The 23,319-nt window shown below is 39.9% G+C and overlaps 1 pseudogene; it reads left to right on the top strand.

Moving 5' to 3' along the window:
- Positions 1–13,825: 13,825 nt before the first annotated feature.
- Positions 13,826–18,715, top strand: LOC122831099 (annotated as a pseudogene).
- The last annotated feature ends 4,604 nt before the right edge of the window (positions 18,716–23,319 follow it).

Genomic DNA, 23,319 nt, shown 5'->3' with positions numbered 1-23,319 from the left:
TATCATTCTGCATTATCTGTTTATCCGAGGTTAGGGAACTGCCTTGCGCAGCAAGGCAGTTGATTAGCATTAGCCTTTTAGCTTAAATAAGCTATTTTCTATTTTTCAGACTTATTAGCCATGTTTAGTATACTTAATGGAGTAAGTAAATGACAGTAAACATTCTAATGATACCCCACATGCTACTGAAAGTATTTATGCTTACATTAGCATATTTGCTCATTTTAGCTAATACACTTACTTTATCATACTGAATGTTGCATGTCCAGCTTACTTAACATTTTTGTGATTCTCCACATGCTATTGATTACATTGCAGCTTTCTTTAGCATTGATGCAAATTGTTTGCATCAGAACGCTGGGTCCAAACCGACGGGCACACTTTGGCAGGCCCCAGTTAAATTTCTTCAGGAATTTTCTAGTTCTTAACTTATTCTTCCGTCACCGTGAATGCGGCTCGTGCCGCAGCCCACCCACAAAAGTGGTATCAAAGCGTGCTCGATCCCGGAGGTGTGCTATTACTTATGGTGGGATTTGGAGTTTCCATGGCGTAAAAAGCAAAAAAAAAAACGACCCCAAAATCACTAACGAGCTCACCAGGTGCAAGTCTCGTAAATCAAGGGCGAGGCAACCAGTAAATCCTGAAAATACCCTATTTTTGAGGATTTTCTGTGTAAATCATAACTTATGTAGAAAGCCATTCAAACTTCATTTTGTAGATACGTCGTGATCTCTTTTAAAGTGAAGACAACCGTCAATATGTATTATGGTTTGTCCACAACTTCTTTCTAAGCGACCCAAAGTTTTTGATTTTGGAAAAATCAGAGTGTGAAGGCGCTCCGCTAGAGTGAGAGTCAGGCGACATTTTGACCCCAAATCATTTTTAACTTCGCCCTCACGCTCACAAATATTGCAATGATTGGTATCAAACTTGGTCATGACATTGATCTGGCGTGCCTGCTCCGGTCAAATGTTTTCAAAAATGATCTAGCGCTTACAGTTTTCTCTCCAGGTGCTTCAGAGCAAAGTCATGCGCCAGGGTAGCAGACAGATCTCACTGATTCACTTCCATGTATTTCTGAAAAATTTCAGACCTTGGCACACAATTTTTTTATTTCATCGCTGTTAATACTGTGAGTGAGGTAGAGATATGAATGGCGGGACTATGTGAGACGACAAATAGCCCTCTCATATGCTTCAAACGGTTTTCGAATATGTATTACGGTTCCCGAGCGAAACAGTTGTTGCAATGCTTTTTTTAGTCAAACTGGCTGGCTCAAACAGAGAATTGTCTCCCCCTGGATGTCTCACTCACAGCTGGCAGAGAGGATTATTTACCATGGCAACGGAACCCAGAGCAGGGAGAGCTGCTAAGGACTACAAATACGCATCACTGTAGTTCTAACTAGTAGTTCAGTTAAAACAGAGGAGGACTGAGCTGGCCTTTACAACAACTTGCTGCTATGGGCTGTATATAACTCATTTAACCCTGTCACTGTTACACATGGGATGAGTCTAGCCCTTTGAAATGACGCTTACTGAAAATTTCAAAATAAAAGCCCTTGAAAATTTTTACATCAGGTCATTGCTTTTTTGAGCGTTATATGACTGATTTAATCCAATGACTGTTACACATGGGATGACTTTGACCCTTTCAAATGAAGCTTAACAAAATTTCAAAATAAAAGCCTTGGGAATTTTACATCATGTAATTATGCTCTTTTGGCTTTATGTGACTGGTTTATCCAAAGCACTCTTACACGTTGGATTAGTGTGGGCATTTAATATGAAGCTTACTGCAAATTTCAAAATAAAAGCCTCAAAATGCCCCTCTGGACAGTGCTGCACCGGGGGCGTACAATGATATCATTCTGCATTATCTGTTTATCCGAGGTTAGGAACTGCCTTGCACAGCAAGCAGTTCATTAACATTAACCTTTTAGCTTAAATAAGCTATTTTCTATTTTCAGACTTATTAGCCATGTTTAGTATACTTTATGGAGTAAGTAAATGACAGTAAACATTCTAATGATACCCCACATGCTACTGAAAGTATTTATGTTTACATTAGCATATTTGCTCATTTTAGCTAATACACTTACTTTATCATACTGAATGTTGCATGTCCAGCTTACTTAACATTCTTGTGATTCTCCACATGCTATTGATTACATTGCAGCTTTCTTTAGCATTGATGGTAATTCTTAGCATCAGAACGCTGGGTCCAAACCGACGGGCACACTTTGGCAGGCCCCAGTTAAATTTCTTCAGGAATTTTCTAGTTATTTATTATTCTTCCGTCACCCGGAATGCGGCTCGTACCGCTGCGAGCCCACCCACAAAAGTGGTATCAAAAGCGTGGCTCGATCCGGAGGTGTGCTATTACTTTTGGTGGGATTTGGAGTTACCATGGCATGTAAAAAGCAAAAACGACCCCAAAATCACTAACGAGCTCACCAGGTGAAATCTCGTCAAGGGGACGAGGCAACCTCTAAATCCTTAAAAATACCCTATTTTTGAGGATTTTCTGTGTAAATCATAACTTCATGTAGAAACGCCATTCAAACTTCATTTTGTAGATACGTCCGTGATCTCTTTTAAAGTGAAGACAGCACGTCAATATGTATTATGGTTTGTCCACAACTTCTTTCTAAGCGACCCAAAGTTTTTGATTTTTGGAAAAATCAGAGTGTGAAGGCCGCTCCGCTAGAGTGAGAGTCAGAGCGACATTTTGACCCCAAATCATTTTTTAACTCGCCCTCACGCTCACAAATATTGCATGATTGGTATCAAACTTGGTCATGACATTGATACGTGCCTGCTCGGTCAAATGTTTTCAAAAATTATCTAAGCGCTTACAGTTTCTCTCCAGGTGCTTCAGAGCAAAGTCATGCGCCAGGGTAGCAGACAGATCTCACTGATTCACTTCCATGTATTTCTGAAAAATTACAGACCTTGGCACACACTTTTTTATCTCATCGCTGTTAATACTGTAGTGAGGTAGAGATATGAATGGCGGGACTATGTGAGGCGACAAATAGCCCTCTCATATGCTTCAAGCGGTTTTCGAATATGTATTACGGTTCCCGAGCAGGAAACAGTTTTTACAATGCTTTTTTAGTCAAACTGGCTGGCTCAAACAGAGAATTGTCTCCCCTGGATGTCTCACTCACAGCTGGCAGAGAGGATTATTTACCATGGCGGAACCCAGAGCAGGGAGAGCTGCTGAGGACTACAAATACGCATCACTGTAGTTCGAACTACTAGTTCAGTTAAAACAGAGGAGGACTGAGCTGGCCTTTAGAACTACTTGCTGCTATGGGCTGTATATAACTCATTTAACCCAGTCACTGTTACACATGGGATGAGTCTAGCCCTTTGAAATGAAGCTTACTGAAAATTTCAAAATAAAAGCCCTTGAAAATTTTTACATCAGGTCATTGCTTTTTTGAGCGTTATATGACTGATTTAATCCAATGACTGTTACACATGGGATGACTTTGACCCTTTCAAATGAAGCTTAACAAAAATTTCAAAATAAAAGCCTTGGCAATTTTTACATCATGTAATTGCTCTTTTTGGCTTTATGTGACTGGTTTATCCAAAGCACTCTTACACATTGGATTAGTGTGGGCATTTAATATGAAGCTTACTGCAAATTTCAAAATAAAAGCCTCAAAATGCCCCTCTGGACAGTGCACCGCCGGAGGCGGTGCAGTGATATCATTCTGCATTATCTGTTTATCCGAGGTTAGGGAACTGCCTTGCGCCAAGGCAGTTGATTAACATAACCTTTTAGCTTAAATAAGCTATTTTCTATTTTTCAGACTTATTAGCCATGTTTAGTATACTTAATGGAGTAAGTAAATGACAGTAAACATTCTAATGATACCCCACATGCTACTGAAAGTATTTATGCTTACATTAGCATATTTGCTCATTTTAGCTAATACACTTACTTTATCATACTGAATGTTGCATGTCCAGCTTACTTAACATTTTTGTGATTCTCCACATGCTATTGATTACATTGCAGCTTTCTTTAGCATTGATGCAAATTGTTTGCATCAGAACGCTGGGTCCAAACCGACGGGCACACTTTGGCAGGCCCCAGTTAAATTTCTTCAGGAATTTTCTAGTTCTTAACTTATTCTTCCGTCACCGTGAATGCTCATACGCTGCGAGCCCACCCAAAAACGTGGTATCAAACCGTGCGGCTCGATCCCGGGAGGTGTGCTATTACTTATGGTGGGATTTGGAGTTTCCATGGCGACGTAAAAAGCAAAAAACGACCCCAAAATCACTAACGAGCTCACCAGGTGCAAGTCTCGTCGTCAAGGGGAGAAAACCAGTAAATCCTGAAAATACCCTATTTTGAGGATTTTCTGTGTAAATCATAACCTTATGTAGAAGCATGCCATTCAAACTTCATTTTGTAGATCGTCCGTGATCTCTTTTAAAGTGAAGACAACCTTCGATATGTATTATGGTTTGTCCACAACTTCTTTCTAAGCGACCCAAAGTTTTTGATTTTTGGAAAAATCAGAGTGTGAAGGCCGCTCCGCTAGAGTGAGAGTCAGAGTGACATTTTGACCCCAAATCTTTTTTTAACTCGCCCTCACGCTCACAAATATTGCATGATTGGTATGAAACTTGGTCATGACATTGATACGCGTGCCTGCTCCGGTCAAATGTTTTCAAAAATGATCTAGCGCTTACAGTTTTCTCTCCAGGTGCTTCAGAGCAAAGTCATGCGCCAGGGTAGCAGACAGATCTCACTGATTCACTTCCATGTATTTCTGAAAAATTTCAGACCTTGGCACACAATTTTTTTATCTCATCGCTGTTAATACTGTGAGTGAGGTAGAGATATGAATGGCGGGACTATGTGAGATGACAAATAGCCCTCTCATATGCTTCAAACGGTTTTCGAATATGTATTACGGTTCCCGAGCAGAAACAGTTTTTGCAATGCTTTTTTAGTCAAACTGGCTGGCTCAAACAGAGAATTGTCTCCCCCTGGATGTCTCACTCACAGCTGGCAGAGAGGATTATTTACCATGGCAACGGAACCCAGAGCAGGAGAGCTGCTGACTACAAATCGCATCACTGTAGTTCTAACTAGTAGTTCAGTTAAAACAGAGGAGGACTGAGCTGGCCTTTACAACAACTTGCTGCTATGGGCTGTATATAACTCATTTAACCCTGTCACTGTTACACATGGGATGAGTCTAGCCCTTTGAAATGAAGCTTACTGAAAATTTCAAAATAAAAGCCCTTGAAAATTTTTACATCAGGTCATTGCTTTTTGAGTTATATGACTGATTTAATCAATGACTGTTACACATGGGATGACTTTGACCCTTTCAAATGAAGCTTAACAAAATTTCAAAATAAAAGCCTTGAATTTTTACATCATGTAATTGCTCTTTTTGGCTTTATGTGACTGGTTTATCCAAAGCACTCTTACATTGGATTAGTGTGGGCATTTAATATGAAGCTTACTGCAAATTTCAAAATAAAAGCCTCAAAATGCCTCTGGACAGTGCAATACGGGCGTGCAATGATATCATTCTGCATTATCTGTTTATCGAGGTTGGGAACTGCCTTGCACAGCAAGGCAGTTCATTGATAAGCCTTTTAGCTTAAATAAGCTATTTTCTATTTTTCAGACTTATTAGCCATGTTTAGTATACTTTATGGAGTAAGTAAATGACAGTAAACATTCTAATGATACCCCACATGCTACTGAAAGTATTTATGTTTACATTAGCATATTTGCTCATTTTAGCTAATACACTTACTTTATCATACTGAATGTTGCATGTCCAGCTTACTTAACATTCTTGTGATTCTCCACATGCTATTGATTACATTGCAGCTTTCTTTAGCATTGATGGTAATTCTTAGCATCAGAACGCTGGGTCCAAACCGACGGGCACACTTTGGCAGGCCCCAGTTAAATTTCTTCAGGAATTTTCTAGTTATTTATTATTCTTCCGTCACCCGGAATGCGGCTCGTACTTGAGCCCACCCACAAAAGTGGTATCAAACGTGCATGCTCGATCCCGGGAGGTGTGCTATTACTTTTGGTGGGATTTGGAGTTACCATGGCGATGTAAAAAGCAAAAAACTACCCCAAAATCACTAACGAGCTCACCAGGTGAAATCTCGTCGTCAAGGGGACGAGGCAACCTCTAAATCTTAAAAATACCCTATTTTTGAGGATTTTCTGTGTCATAACTTCATGTGAAACGCCATTCAAACTTCATTTTGATCTCTTTTAAAGTGAAGACAACGTCAATATGTATTATGGTTTGTCCACAACTTCTTTCTAAGCGACCCAAAGTTTTTGATTTTTGGAAAAATCAGAGTGTGAAAGAGTGAGAGTCAGAGCGACATTTTGACCCCAAATCAGCATGATTGGTATCAAACTTGGTCATGACATTGATACTGGCGTGCCTGCTCCGGTCAAATGTTTTCAAAAAATTATCTAGCGCTTACAGTTTTCTCTCCAGGTGCTTCAGAGCAAAGTCATGCGCCAGGGTAGCAGACAGATCTCACTGATTCACTTCCATGTATTTCTGAAAAATTACAGACCTTGGCACACACTTTTTTTATCTCATCGCTGTTAATACTGTGAGTGAGGTAGAGATATGAATAAGCGGGACTATGTGAGGCGACAAATAGCCCTCTCATATGCTTCAAAGCGGTTTTCGAATATGTATTACGGTTCCCGAGCGGAAACAGTTTTTGCAATGCTTTTTTAGTCAAACTGGCTGGCTCAAACAGAGAATTGTCTCCCCTGGATGTCTCACTCACAGCTGGCAGAGAGGATTATTTACCATGGCGGAACCCAGAGCAGGGAGAGCTGCTGAGGACTACAAATCGCATCACTGTAGTTGAACTACTAGTTCAGTTAAAACAGAGGAGGACTGAGCTGGCCTTTACAAAAACTTGCTGCTATGGGCTGTATATAACTAATTTAACCCTGTCACTGTTACACATGGGATGAGTCTAGCCCTTTGAAATGAAGCTTACTGAAAATTTCAAAATAAAAGCCCTTGAAAATTTTTACATCAGGTCATTGCTTTTTTGAGCGTTATATGACTGATTTAATCCAATGACTGTTACACATGGGATGACTTTGACCCTTTCAAATGAAGCTTAACAAAAATTTCAAAATAAAAGCCTTGGGAATTTTTACATCATGTAATTGCTCTTTTTGGCTTTATGTGACTGGTTTATCCAAAGCACTCTTACACATTGGATTAGTGTGGGCATTTAATATGAAGCTTACTGCAAATTTCAAAATAAAAGCCTCAATATGCCCCTCTGGACAGTGCACCGCCACAGGCGGTGCAATGATATCATTCTGCATTATCTGTTTATCCGAGGTTAGGGAACTGCCTTGCGCAGCAAGGCAGTTCATAAGAAATAGCCTTTTAGCTTAAATAAGCTATTTTCTATTTTTCAGACTTATTAGCCATGTTTAGTATACTTAATGGAGTAAGTAAATGACAGTAAACATTCTAATGATACCCACATGCTACTGAAAGTATTTATGCTTACATTAGCATATTTGCTCATTTAGCTAATACACTTACTTTATCATACTGAATGTTGCATGTCCAGCTTACTTAACATTCTTGTGATTCTCCACATGCTATTGATTACATTGCAGCTTTCTTTAGCATTGATGCTAATTCTTAGCATCACAACGCTGGGTCCAAACCGACGGGCACACTTTGGCAGGCCCCAGTTAAATTTCTTCAGGAATTTTCTAGTTATTTATTATTCTTCCGTCACCCGGAATGCGGCTCGTACCGCTCTTGAGCCCACCCACAAAAGTGGTATCAAAGCGTGCTCGTTCCGGGAGGTGGAGCTATTACTTTTGGTGGGTTTTGGTGTTACCTTGGCGACTTAAAACAAAAAAAACGACCCCAAAATCACTAACGAGCTCACCAGGTGCATCTCTCGTCGTCAAGGGATGAGGCAACCAGTAAATCCTGAAAATACCCTATTTTGAGGATTTTCTGTGTCAAATCATAACTTTATGTAGAAAGCCATTCAAACTTCATTTTGTAGATACGTCCGTGATCTCTTTTAAAGTGAAGACAGCACGTCAATATGCATTACGGTTTGTCCACAACTTCTTTCCAAGCGACCCAAAGTTTTTGATTTTTGGAAAAATCAGAGTGTGAAGGCCGCTCCGCTAGAGTGAGAGTCAGAGCGACATTTTGACCCCAAATCATTTTTTAACTCGCCCTCACGCTCACAAATATTGCATGATTGGTATGAAACTTGGTCATGACATTGATACGCGTGCCTGCTCCGGTCAAATGTTTTCAAAAATTATCTAAGCGCTTACAGTTTTCTCTCCAGGTGCTTCAGAGCAAAGTCATGCGCCAGGGTAGCAGACAGATCTCACTGATTCACTTCCATGTATTTCTGAAAATTTCAGACCTTGGCACACACTTTTTTATCTCATCGCTGTTAATACTGTGAGTGAGGTAGAGATATGAATGGCGGGACTATGTGAGACGACAAATAGCCCTCTCATATGCTTCAAAGCGGTTTTCGAATATGTATTACGGTTCCCGAGCAGGAAACAGTTTTTGCAATGCTTTTTTAGTCAAACTGGCTGGCTCAAACAGAGAATTGTCTCCCCTGGATGTCTCACTCACAGCTGGCAGAGGATTATTTACCATGTAGCGGAACCCAGAGCAGGGAGAGCTGCTGAGGACTACAAATCGCATCACTGTAGTTCAACTACTAGTTCAGTTAAAACAGAGGAGGACTGAGCTGGCCTTTAGAACAACTTGCTGCTATGGGCTGTATATAACTCATTTAACCCTGTCACTGTTACACATGGGATGAGTCTAGCCCTTTGAAATGAAGCTTACTGAAAATTTCAAAATAAAAGCCCTTGAAAATTTTACATCAGGTCATTGCTTTTTTGAGCGTTATATGACTGATTTAATCCAATGATTATCTGTTTATCCGAGGTTAGGGAACTGCCTTGCGCAAGCAAGGCAGTTCATTAACGTTAACCTTTTAGCTTAAATAAGCTATTTTCTATTTTTCAGACTTATTAGCCATGTTTAGTATACTTAATGGAGTAAGTAAATGACAGTAAACATTCTAATGATACCCCACATGCTACTGAAAGTATTTATGCTTACATTAGCATATTTGCTCATTTAGCTAATACACTTACTTTATCATACTGAATGTTGCATGTCCAGCTTACTTAACATTCTTGTGATTCTCCACATGCTATTGATTACATTGCAGCTTTCTTTAGCATTGATGCTAATTCTTAGCATCACAACGCTGGGTCCAAACCGACGGGCACACTTTGGCAGGCCCCAGTTAAATTTCTTCAGGAATTTTCTAGTATATTTTATTCTTCCGTTACCGTTAATGCGGCTCGTACCGCTCTTGAGCCCACCCATAAAAGTGGTATCAAAACGTGCGGCTCGAACCCGGCATTGGAGCTATTACTTTGGTGGGTTTTGGTGTTACCTTGGCGACGTAAAAAGCAAAAAACGACCCCAAAATCACTAACGAGCTCACCAGCTGCATCTCTCGTCGTCAAGGGGCAGGCAACCAAGTAAATCCTGAAAATACCCTATTTTGAGGATTTTCTGTGTCATAAATCATAACTTTATGTAGAAACGCCATTCAAACTTCATTTTGTAGATACGTCCGTGATCTCTTTTAAAGTGAAGACAGCACCGTCAATATGTATTATGGTTTGTCCACAACTTCTTTCTAAGCGAACCAAAGTTTTTGATTTTGGAAAAATCAGAGTGTGAAACAGCTCCGCTAGAGTGAGAGTCAGAGGCGACATTTTGACCCCAAATCATTTTTTTAACTCGCCCTCACGCTCACAAATATTGCATGATTAGTATCAAACTTGGTCATGACATTGATACGCGTGCCTCTCGGTCAAATGTTTTCAAAAAATTATCTAAGCGCTTACAGTTTTGTCTCCAGGTGCTTCAGAGCAAAGTCATGCGCCAGGGTAGCAGACAGATCTCACTGATTCACTTCCATGTATTTCTGAAAAATTTCAGACCTTGGCACACACTTTTTTTATCTCATCGCTGTTAATACTGTGAGTGAGGTAGAGATATGAATGGCGGGACTATGTGAGGGCGACAAATAGCCGTCTCATATGCTTCAAACGGTTTTTGAATATGTATTACGGTTCCCGAGCAGGGAAACAGTTTTTACAATGCTTTTTTAGTCAAACTGGCTGGCTCAAACAGAGAATTGTCTCCCCCTGGATGTCTCACTCACAGCTGGCAGAGAGGATTATTTACCATGGCAACGGAACCCAGAGCAGGGAGAGCTGCTTAGGACTACAAATACGCATCACTGTAGTTCTAACTAGTAGTTCAGTTAAAACAGAGGAGGACTGAGCTGGCCTTTAGAAAAACTTGCTGCTATGGGCTGTATATAGCTGGCCTTTAGAACTACTTGTGTTTTGGGCATTTTATAACTGATTTTAACAAACCATTGTTACACACAGGATTATGTGTAATTTTTAAATAAAGCTTAATGGAAATTTCCCAATAAAAACCCCAATATCTCTGTCAGGTGAGTGCAGCGCCGTAAGGCGCTGCAAAAATCTCTGCCTATATTATCTTTTCCTCTCAGGTTATTGGCATTAACCTTTGACCTAATGATAATAAATAGGACTATCAGAACACCATATCTGTAGTTCTAACTAACACTCAGTTAAAACAGAGCTTCCATTTAGAACTACTGGCTGTTTAGGCCAGTAAATAAGGAATTTAACCGAAACACTGTTAGGCATTGGATTAGTGTGAGCATTAAATATGAAGCTTATGTTTATTTTTCAAAATAAAAGCCTTCATATTGCCCTCAGGTTAATGCATCGCCGTAAGGCGATGCAATAATATTCGAATGCTTTATATTCTTCTCTCAGGTTAGGGAACTGCCTTGCGCAGCAAGGCAGTTCATTAGCATTAGCCTTTTAGCATTAATAAGCTATTACAAGTTATTGCACTGTCTTGCTGCGCAAGACAGTGCATTAACTTTAGCACATTAGCATTTTACTGCCCCCACTAGTGGACATAGGCGGTTCAATAAGATCAGCTTGCATAGTTTTTTCTCTCTCAGGTTACGGCACTGTCTTGCGGAGCAAGACAGTGCATTACCTTTAGCACTGACATTAGCATTTCACTGTGGACTAATATTATTGCACCCTCTATGGCGATGCAATAATATTATTCTGCAATATCTTTTCCTCCTAGGTTACTGAACTACCTTGCGAAAGGCAGTTCATTTGCATTAACCTTTTAGCTTAAATAAGCTATTAGCTATTTCTCTTACTTACATATAGTAAAAATAAACCTTTTTTTTTTTTTTAAATAAAAATTTTCTATACATATAATTTTTTTTGTTTTTTCAAAGCTGACACGTCAGCTGAAGCATACACCTGGAAAATGTCAATATCTGATTGGTTGACACATAACATCTTGTATCTAAGCCTGTGATGTATGGTGCAGAAGTTGCCAGCCAGCTGCTATGATAGGTGGGTTTGTGTTCCCTCCATTAAAAAAAAAATTATATTAAGTATTATAATTAAACAGAATTAAATTAATTAAATTTAAATTTAAATTTAATTTAAATTAAATTAAATCCAACAGAAGCCCGCATCAGCTGACACGTGGAAGCTGACACTCAGCTGAAGCATGTCATACACATGGAAAATGTCAATCACTGATTGGTTGACACATACCATCTTGTGTCTATGCCTGTGACGTAAGGTGAAGAATTTGCCAGGCAGCTGTGATGTTTGCATTTTTTAAAATCGTTGCTATGCAAAGCTGACTGGTCAGCAGCAGGTTACGTCATAGAAGCGGGAAAAGCACCATCTCTGATTGGCTGCCACGTACTACCAAGTCGTCGAAGCTTCTGGAACTTTCTGCTTCCGAGTCTGCTTCGGTCAAGGTAAGAAGTGTTTGCGTTCTCTCCATAAAATATACTATTTCAATATTTCATTTGATTACAGTATTATTAAAACTGCTTAGACATAATGTGTTCTTTGAGAAATGTGCTCAATTTTAAAAGTTTGACTGCTCTGGAATATTTTGTTGTGGCTCTGATAGCGTACCTGATAGCTTGATGGAACAGGATTTTTGTAGATTTGGCCAATTTATTCCTAGCCCTCATGATATATGATATAGTTCCGCAAGTGCATCTTACAGTCGTAAGTTGCTCTCTATAACAGGTTAATGTGTGATTCGGTTCGTATGGTCTGAAGCGCAGCACCTGCAGTCATTTATCTGTTGATTTTTAGTCTGACTCAGCAACGGAGAACATCGCGGTTCTGGTTCTGATGGACTAAACAAACTTAGCTATTTTATTTTAGCTTGGTGTTATGTAAATTATAATTTTAATTTAATAAAATAAGTTCATTATCTGAGATTTTATTATTATGTATGGCCCAGGAATGAATAAAATAAAATATCTAGGTTTATTTTGTGTGTAAGACCTTTGAGTTAGCAGTTGGTTGCTAACATGTAAACAAATAATGGTTCCGGTTTGCTGCAGTCGCTCCCATAAATCACACAAAGAATTTGGAAAGGTGAAGATAAATGTTTTAGATCCACAGGAAGCTAAATAATTAAATGTTGCAGTGTTTTTAAGTCTCGTAATTTTGTTCGTATTTTTCTATGTGATATACAGTCATACATTGGGATTGGATGAGATATTTTTCCGGCTGGGAGCGTGTGGCTTTTATTTTGCGTGTCAGAAGAACATTAGTGGTTAGATTCAAACGACTTCATACTAATGTTGAATTCACATCAATTTGATTTGAGCGTTAGGGCCGTCGACTTTACATTCAAAGTCTATGTGTGGCGTGTTTGCAAAGCTAGCGGTACGCAGTTGAAGCCTTTCAGGCTTTTTTGAGCCTGCCTGTATTTGATCAGCAGTTTTCCTGCACATTGTGAAAAGCTTCACACTTGTGAGACATTTAGTCGGGTTTTACTTCATTTTTTGCATATGTAATGCTTAAGTTGCTGCATGATTGATAGGTTTATGCAGTCCAGCACGTACTTTTACTGCAGGAGCATTAATTACATTTCCACAGAGGTTATTGTACTATACTGATTGGACTTTCAGTGTTTGGATAATTGTTTACAGTTTAATTTGAGGTTAAATCACACAGGATGAATCCCATATTTAATTTGCATTGGTTTGTAATTTTGATGTTTAACATGTTTTAACAACTTTTATCTTTTACTTTAAAGAGCTTATATAGTAAATGATTTGGTTAAAGTTTATTTTTTCCATTTACATAAGAAAAACCTGTTAGATTTATTTGTTTAATCTGTTTTTTTAATTACATTTTTGACCAAGTTGTAAAATGCACGGATGTTTACACCAGTTGTGAAAAGTATATTGGTCCTGTTTAGAAGCCTCAGAACAGTTTGAACTTTGTCCTTATATTAAGAAAAAAAAAAACCTATTTTTTAAAAATATATATTTTTACGATCCTTTACTAATTGAAATTTATTTTTCTTGTATTTACAGCTTTTCTCTTGTGCGAGACTTGCCGATTTGGAAGTTTTCCACTGCTGCCTGCTGCGATTCTCACCTCTGCATCACCACATCATCTCATACCTCTATCCTACAGACACATATTTTATCTACATATTCAGACAAGTTCTTTTGCACATAGTAACATTCAGTTACACACATTCACACACACACACACACTTATTTAAATAACCAGCTTTCCCCCCCCCCAGGTGTCTTCTTTTTTTCTACTGTGGTCTTATAGGATGCCCGTGCGGCTCGAGGCTGACCAAGGTGAGATGGAGGAAGCTGGAGAGTGTGCGGTCGCCAAGGTATATCAATTACACATTGCAGTAATTGTTTTTGTCTAACAATAGTTCTTACTGTACTTTGGACTTTAAGTATGATTATAATCATTTCTGTGTTTACAGCCTGGGACACCAACGCTCGCACCCAGCGCTTGGAACCCGACTCGGTCTCCGCCGACGAAGGTAAGGCTGTCATTTTATATTTTAGTAACTTATTGTTGGATGATAACAGTCATTTGGTTTACTCATTTTATTTATGTCTTTAGATGTCCCGACTGCTGGAGGGTGGCCTGCCCTACCAGGTATGTTCATGACAAGTTCAGTATGTTTTATGTAGAATAGCGCAATCCAGTTATGTTTGTACTTAATCTAAACATTTTTTAAATAATTCTTTTGCAGATGTCGCCCGTGGTTCGTCAGGGACGAGAGCCCGTGCAGTCGACTTCTCCGAGTCATATGTATATCAGATCTTTGTTGTTTTCTTGTTAAATTTTCAAAGCCATTAAATCCTAATCTTGATAAATGCACATCTGTAAACAGGCCGTGGCGTCGCCATCGCGTGGAGACGTGGCCAGCTTCCCGGGTGACCAGACGGAGCTGCAAGTTGGTTCTGCCTACTGCCGAGGCTCTGGAGAAGAAGGTACTTTTTTTATCGATTTCATACACAAATCTTGGTTTGAATGATAAAACTCTATAAGCAAAACCTTAATGTTTGTTTTTATTTTTCAGTTTGCTCTTTTGGTTGGTGATTCCCATCTGCGCGCTATTGTGGATGGGTATTCTACCATGCCAAAGGGCGACTTCTCCTTAGGGATGCTTGCATCTCCCGGAGCTTCTGCGGAAGAGTTGCGGCTTGAGGTGCTGGATGCAGTTCTGCCTCGGCCCCCCGAGGTGATCTGTCTTCTGGCCCCAAGTAACAACTTGACCGCCAGCAGGACCGTGGAGGCGAGCGTTTGACGCTTTGTTGCGTACCGTCTGCAACCTCTCTGCTAATGTAAGTATAATATCCACTGCATTTATCCATAATCAAATATGTCAGAAAACTTGGCGTATGTTAATTTGTTAATTTATTTGTCTCAATTTTTACAGGTGGTCGTTGTGGACTTTCCCCCACGCCTTGGCGTGAAGGAAAGTGTGCAACAGCTGCTGCGGCAGGAGTTTCAACGTGTGGCTGCTCAGAGAAGTAAGTGACATACACAATTTGTGTTTAGACTAAAACTTCAGCAAATTAACATTTTATAGTTTTCAGGGTTCAGATGTATGTAAAAATTATTTATTTTTCCTTTCGTATCTACTTTTCTCAAATTACGACATTGTTAGTGTGATTGACATTAAGAATGACACTTTCTTTTTTTCTGTCTAGGTGTTCGGTACTTGCCTGTCACTGAACACTTCCCGTTGAGCAGCCTAGCCTTGTGGAGCAGGGACGGCGTAAGTTGAATTAATTTTTAGAATTGTATTTTAAAAATGTTATTTAGGTGTACTGTATTTTATAAAATATGTTTATATCTTCAGGTTCATCTGAGCGATCGTCCTGGGATGGAGGTCCTTTCTCAGTTGCTTGAGGCGGCGGTCTCTTCGCAACTTGAGTTAAGTGCACCGAAATCTCCAGCTCCTGTGATGTTGGCTCCTCCTGGGCAGCATCCCCAGGTGAGGCGTCCCCTGCCCGGCTGGTTTGTGGTTGGAGGTGGCTGCTCCGTCGTTCGGACCCCTTCGCCTGGACTGTGGTTGGTGGCGTGGGTACTGGATACATGCTTAGTTGATTTAAGCAAAATCTTGCATGTTTAATTCTTTAAGAATCCATGAATGTGTATGTTTGACTTTTTAACGTGTCTGTTTTGTGTCTGCCTCCCTGAGTGTCCATTTCAACTTTACAGATCATAAACTACATAGCAGTTTTTTAATTGTCTTGAGGGCAAGTAAAAGTGGAGTTATGCTAATATAATTAAGTCTTTTATATATATATATATATATATATATATATATATATATATATATATATATATATATATATATATATATATATATATATATATATATATATATAAAGATCATGTAAATGTCAAAAACCACCTATTTTTAGTTTACAAACAAAATATGAAATGCAACATGACATCCCTTTGTTATTTGAAATTTCATCTTCAAACAATAAGTATGGGCTGTATTTTGTTTTTAAGAAATGTAATGGTGTCAAATATACTTTATTGATGTCGAAGGGGAAATTGCTTATTTGCTGAAAAGGTGGTTCATCCAAGGTGTAAATATTAGTTAATACAAATGAAATCATAAGTAATATATAATTTATGAAAATGTATACGTAACTGTGATATTGTAAGTAGTTTAAAAATGTGACTAAATATAAAATAAATAGACAAAATAACAAGCGCACACTTATATTAATCTATAAATGAGTCCAGGAAAAACTTGGAGAAAAGACACTCACAGTCTGGTTATTGTATATGAAAAATTGTGTAACTAATAAATGTGCAGCAGCCAGGTTTGCTATTTTTTTAACTTGAAGTCAAAGAGGGAAACTTGGAGCCATATTGTGAGGCACAGTGAAGATTAAAATGATGATGATGGCAGTTTTATTAGACATGTAGATAATCTGAGGCATAAAGGGTAAAATGAGGTAATGGTAGGGTCAGAGGCAGGTACTCAGAGGTCCAAGCAGAGGAATGGCGGCGCTGTACAGCTGTATGGAGTCGATCACCAGGGGTAGAGGAAGAGCTACTCCCCCACCAGCTAGTAAGCAGCTTCCAGCCATGGTAAACTCCAGGAGTTAAGGTAGAAACCCTTTGTGAGTTTCACAGTGAAAAAATAAACATTTTCCAACTTGAAATTTTTGTAACTCCTGTATGTATAGTAACAGTTTATCCAAAAGAGAAAAAAGTGACAGTTTAGGTTGTGCTGGAGGAAATACCACACAAAACACTAAGATAATTTCTTTTGAGGAAATGCAAAGGTAAAATCAAAGTTTGTTAAAAATGACAATATATGTATAAAACGGCTTCCACTGAATATAATTTTTCATTGTTTACAGTCGCCTCGCGGGGGCCAGGGTGGTGATGGCTATCCACAGGCCACTGGGAGGATGGTTGACCAACAGGTATGATTTTCTTAACCTCAAAGCAAAACATGTTGTGACCTCGGTGTACAAATGAATCTATTTTAAGCAATTTTTTTGATTTTACAGGGAGACCTGCTGGATTCTTCCATCCCCCCGAATCCTGTGTGGTTCAGCCCAACGTTGCTGGAGGAGATGGACCGGATCGTTCCTGCGTCTGGCCTTGACGCTCCGATACCTACATGTTCTCCGACGAGGAAGAAGGTATTTTATTTTATTTTCTTTTTAAAATAATCATTTGAATTTGATGTGCCACAGTTTGTTTTAACAATTATATAATTTCTTCTATTTTTTTTATTAGAAGACGAGTCCGAGGCGTCGTCCAATTTCCGATCCCTCCAAGCTGAATCCGGTGGAGCGGCAGGTGTGACACTGTTTCAGAAAATATATCACAGTCTTTAAGATAATAAAATATATATTTTCAGTTTGCACCAAGTTGATAGCTTCTGTTGATTTATAGATGGAGGGAGCGCCGAGAGAGACCACCACGCCAGCTCGTCGCCAGGCACGGAGTCCGGTTCCCCCGATGGACGTCGAGGCCCCTGCCGAGTCCTCTTCCGTGCCACTGGAGGACCATGTCCGGGATGGGAGCTGCCAGGTAACTCCTTCCTACCATCTCAGTCACAACAAATGGGTGGAAGAGGGCAATGTGTTGTGGAGAAAGTTGACATACGTGGTTCTGTGTATGACGAAGATGCCAAAGATTGTCACGCACAAAAGCTACAAATGACTGTGCAAAGTGATTTTATATATATTAAAAAATGTGTTTTCGGGTTTTTAACTTTGTGGGTGTGCTGCTTTATTATTTATGCCTTTTTTATTTTTATTAAATTGAATATAATTTCAAAATTTTTGTTTTTTCAGATTGGCTAAAAAAGTGAGCTAATATTGTTAACAGATAAATTTCTGAAGTACAGAAAAATACATTTTAGATGCACAAATACGAACATATGTATTTATATTGAAAACTGAACCAATACTGTTGTAATAATAGTATTTACCATTATGTTTATCAAAATTGTATTTCAATTAATTTATTTATCACCTGAATAATTGATTACTCAATTACAAAATACTTGTGTACAACTGGCCTAATTGGTGGTAGATAGTCATCAGGTGAACATTTGTATAAATACTGACTTTTTTTCTTTTAATGCGACAGGCTTCTGCGCTGGAACCCGGGATCAGCGGTCCACCTGTCCTGTCGGTAAGTGCCTCACATTCTCAAGCCGACAAAAGGTATGCCGCATTTTCCCGCAATCACCAGTGCACATGCATGGCACTCACATTTTTAGCTTACCACAATGAGGGGTTGCAGTTTGACACAGTGTTGCTTGACAGAGTGATTGAAAAAGGAGACCAACTTTATGTCGGCGTTAAACAGCAACTGATCAGTGATGGAACGTTTCATGACAATCACTTGACCTTTGAAGAGATGCCTGACCATGTGTTGACTGACAGGAACATCTATGCAGTACACACAACTGGTTTAAGGGTAGGTCATGTTTTTGCTGGTAGCGGGAGCCCTCAAAGATCTCGACAATTGGGTTTGCCTCTTGCCCTGCAACTGGAATGTCTGTCTGAAAATGTCACCCATGCTTTTCTTTTGGTGACTCCAGAGTGCATTGCAGTTTTCAGGGACAGAAGCGGTCGGTTTGGAGTTTTTGATTCCCACTCAAGAAATTCAGCAGGCCTCCCCCATCCCAGTGGAACTGCAGTAATGATGACTTTCTGCAAACTGTCTGACATGGTCAACCATCTGCTGAAGCTTTTTCGAAACCGCGGCCCCAATGCCACCTATGAGTTTGTTCCAGTAGGTTTTGTGAGGGAGAATGACGACCCTTCTGAAAGGCCAAATTCTTCTCAGGATTTGGCCTTTCAGAATATTTCACCGGACGCAACAAAAGTAAGTCCAAATGTTTTCAAATCCAAGAGCACCTCTGAAGAGGAAATGCCTCCTTGGCTTAAGGAAGTTGCAAATGTATTAGAGGAAACGGCTCCAACCATTCCAAATGTATCAAAAGTTCCTAAAACCAATAGAAGAAAAATTAAGAACAGGGTCAAAATGCAACAGGGACAGAATGTACTAAATAAAATGAAACAAAGTTCATCTGAAAAAGAAAAATATCTGAAATCTCCAACATTTAGGACCAAAAAACTACAGGCCTTAAAAGAAACATACATTCTTCATCAATCGCAGAGGAAGGACCAGATCAAAAATAGATATAGGACAGATGCATCTTTTCGGAAGAGACAAATAAATTACGTTATGTACAGATTCAACTTTGTCCACAGCTTCAGAGCCAGTCGTAAAGTCTACATGGCTGAGTATATAAGGAAACGGTTCAGAGATGATCCTGTCTTCAGAAGCAGACAAAAATCACACATCAGGAATCGCTTCAGAAACGATTCAGTCTTCAGAAGCCAACACAAAAAGTCAATGCGTGAATACATAAGGCGACGATTCAAAAACAATCCCGATTTCAGAAGCCAACACAAAAAGAAAATGCGTGAATACATAAGGCAACGATTCAGAAACAATCCCGATTTCAGAAGCCAACACAAAAAGAAAATGCGTGAATACATAAGGCAACGATTCAGAAACAATCCCGATTTCAGAAGCCAACAAAAAAAAAAGATGAATGAATATATGAAGGACAAGTATCATAGTGAGCCTGGTTATCGAGTCAAACATAATAAAAAATGTGCTGCCTACAGAAGAGGCAGACTATCAAGACAAGCACTTTCCAAAAATGTAACACTGCAGCATGCTTTGCGAATCAGAAGAAAGTACAAAAGAAATGTAGGCTTCCACTTTGAAACCCCACGCCCTCTGATGAGTGACAAAATGAAAGCTGCGATACAAAACTTTTATAAGAACATTCAAAACGGACCCACATATGTTTGCACCGTGTGTCACAGAGCCCTTTTCCCCAATCAAGTAAAGCACTGCAAACGAGATAAATATACCAAGAATATGCGTGTAGTAGCTGATTGTTTAACAGGTACGTATGTTCATGTGTGTGGATCTGCTTGCTCAACCCCATGTTCTGTACCTCTAGAGAGGGTGGGGGAGTGGATCTGCTACACATGTGACAGCCATCTAACTAGAGGAAAGATGCCATCGATTGCTGCCGCCAATAACCTTCACCTGGCTTCGGTTCCCACAGAGCTTGCGGAATTGAATGTACTTGAAAGGCAATTAATTGCAAAAATTTTACCTTTTGCAAAAATTGTTTCCTTGCCAAAAGGACAGCAAAGGGCAATACATGGAGCTGTTGTTTGTGTTCCTTCTGACATGGAAACAGTTGTAAACAGTCTTCCAAGGCCCCGTGAGGAAGCCCAGCTTTTACAGGTGAAGCTGAAGAGAAAAACCAAGTACAAAGGGTACCAATACTTTTACACGGTCAACATGAAAAATGTCTTGGGTGCACTAAGAAAGCTTAAAGAGAGTCACCCAGATTACAAAGATGTAACTATAAATGAAAGTGCAACATTTGAGGGTTTCCAAGATGACCAGCCAGTTGAGGACGCTGATCTACAGGCAGAGGAGGCTGAAATGGATGCAGCAACAGACCAGCAGCCTGACCACATAGGGGCAGAGCATCAGGCACTTCGCCCTGGTCTGATCTTGGACACCTACATGCAGCCTCCTGACATAGCACAAGAGGTATTATCATATGGAGAAGGGATTTTCAGCATTGCGCCGGCTCAGGGGAACAAGCCCATCTCTTTCTTCAGTGTTCCAAGACTTGAAGCCAAGGCATACCCTGTGCATTTCCCAACTGGGATAAATACATTAGATGAATCCCGCCGTGTTGCACTTTCACCGAGTATGTATTTCAATGTACGGCTTTTCTCAATAGATACTCGGTTTGCCAAAGACCAGAGTTACCTTTTCTTTGCTCAGTTTGTGACAGAAACTCATATTGCCAATGATAGTATGTCCATTCAGACAAGAAAAGGTAAACCAAGCAGCAAAGATGGAAAAAATATTTCCAGCAAAATGCTCCAGAACAAAGAGGAGTTGGAAAAACTAATCCAAAATAAAGAGGCCACCCGTTTCATGCAACCCTTGAGAGGAACTCCTGCTTATTGGGAGAAAGGATTACGGGATTTGCACGCCATGGTGAGGCAACTTGGAAAGCCCACTTTCTTTTGCACATTCTCCGCTGCTGAAATGAGATGGCCAGAAGTCATTGAGGCCATCAAAGGTCAACATGGGGAGCAGGTAAGTTTTTCTGAGCTTGACTGGAATGCAAAGTGTGACATTCTTAGAAGTAACCCTGTCACCACATGCGATGTTTGAAAAGAGAGTGGATGCACTTTTAGAGACCTCATTCTTTCCCTGCAGCCCATTGGACCAGTTGAGGATTACTTTTATCGTGGAATTTCAGGCAGGTTCACCCCATATCCATGCTGTGATATGGATAAAGGATGCACCTGAAATGGAAGACCCTCATTTTATGGTGAAGTCATAAAGTTCATCGATCGTTATATATCCTGTCAGTTGCCTGATGAAACCAGAGATCCAGAGCTTCACAAAATTGTATCAGAGGTTCAAATGCACAGCAAAAAGCACTCAAAATCTTGCAAAAAAGGTAATGTTGAATGCCGATTTGGATTCCCCAAACTACCAATGGACCGCACCAGAATCACGGTCCCAGTAATTGACTTTGATTTTGAAAATGATGCCGAAAAACCAAAGCAAACTAAGCAAAAAGGTAGGAGAAAGTCCAGAAAATCTAGATCACCATTTGTCTCAAATCTACAAAGAGAGGCAAAGAGAAAACTGAAACCAATTAGGGATTTACTGAAAGATGACAAATCATCTTTCAGGGATTTGTCAGAGTTACTCCAGGCTTGTAATATGACCAAAGTAGAGTACAATGGCCATGTTGATGCTCTCACTTCTGGAATGGTGGTAATGATGAAACGCGATCCTAAAGATAGCTGGGTTAACGCGTACAACCCTGATCTCCTCCGTGCATGGAACGCCAACATGGACATTCAGTATGTGCTTGATGAGTACAGCTGCATTGAGTACATGATGTCCTACATAGCCAAGCCAGAGCATGAAATGGCGCAGTTCCTCAAGTCTGTTGTAGATGATTTAAAGACGGCCAATGTTAGCCAACGCGACGAGATGAAAAAGATCATGCAGGCTTATTCAAAACAGAGAGAGGTCAGTGCTCAAGAACTGCTATGCGACTTGTAGCCTACCTCTCAAAAAGTCCTCACGCAGCGTTCTTTTTCTTCAAACAGACGAAGACGGTGTAAAAATGAGCCTTCCAATGAGTAAACTCATGAACCTGTCCCCAGATGAGGAAAATGTGTGGATGACAGGATTGCCGGAAAAATATCTCAACAGACCAGAAACGTTAGAATTCGAACACATGTGCCTGGCAGAATTTGGCCAGAATACCGGGTTCTATATGGCAGACAAATTGAAGGGCCAAACGCAATTCCCTCCTTAATGATGCAGGATACATCCAGAAAAGAACTATGGGCAAACCTGCAGTTATTAGATTTACTCTTTCTGCCGGAGAAAAAACCCCGAAAAGTTTTACAGGCGGCTTCTGAAGTTGTATTTTCCTCATAGACGAGATGAGGACCTTAAAAATGAGGAACACACAACCAACGAAGCCTTTTACAACAACGGGTTCCGTGGTAGATATCGGGCTAAACATTATGTGGATTTCAATCGCAAAAGGTATGAAGGGCAAGGTAAAAAAATTGACAAAATTATGGAAGAACTAAAAAGCAGGGACCGTTCGAAATGCGTGGAACACTTTTGCACCCGAGGTTGAGGTAGACCGCTTAGAATGCGCTGCTGAACGACCACCATTGCAAGAAGATGAAGAGCAAGACCCTATTCCAGATTATGAAATTGATGTCAGCACTGTAGACATGCCAAAATCGAAGCTCTAAATTGAGCCCTGATTTCATCAGACAAATGTACAGGAGTTTAAATGAGACTCAAGCGTCCGTGTTTTATGCCATTCGCGATTGGTGTTTGAAGCGCCTGGGGTGACGACTCCAGAACCGTTCTTTATTTCTTGACGGAGGAGCTGGTTGTGGTAAATCTCATGTCATCAAATGTGTTTACCAGGAGGCAACCAAGCTCTTGCGACAGCTTCCTAGACTTCTTGAAATTGGTGACATGTCCAAGCCTACCGTGTTCTCACAGCTTTTACTGGTACTGCAGCGCATAACATTTCGGGAAGACTTTACATTCCATCTTGAAACTACCTAAAAGTTTAAAGACAAGGGACTTGGAAATTCTTTGGATGACGTGAGGGCAGTTCTTTCTAATGTAGAAATC

Source organism: Gambusia affinis, linkage group LG05 (genome assembly GCF_019740435.1).
Source record: "Gambusia affinis linkage group LG05, SWU_Gaff_1.0, whole genome shotgun sequence".
NCBI classification, from domain to species: domain Eukaryota; kingdom Metazoa; phylum Chordata; class Actinopteri; order Cyprinodontiformes; family Poeciliidae; genus Gambusia; species Gambusia affinis.
The sequence above is the reverse complement of the archived record's forward strand: the minus strand, read 5'-3'. Positions and strand labels throughout refer to the sequence as shown.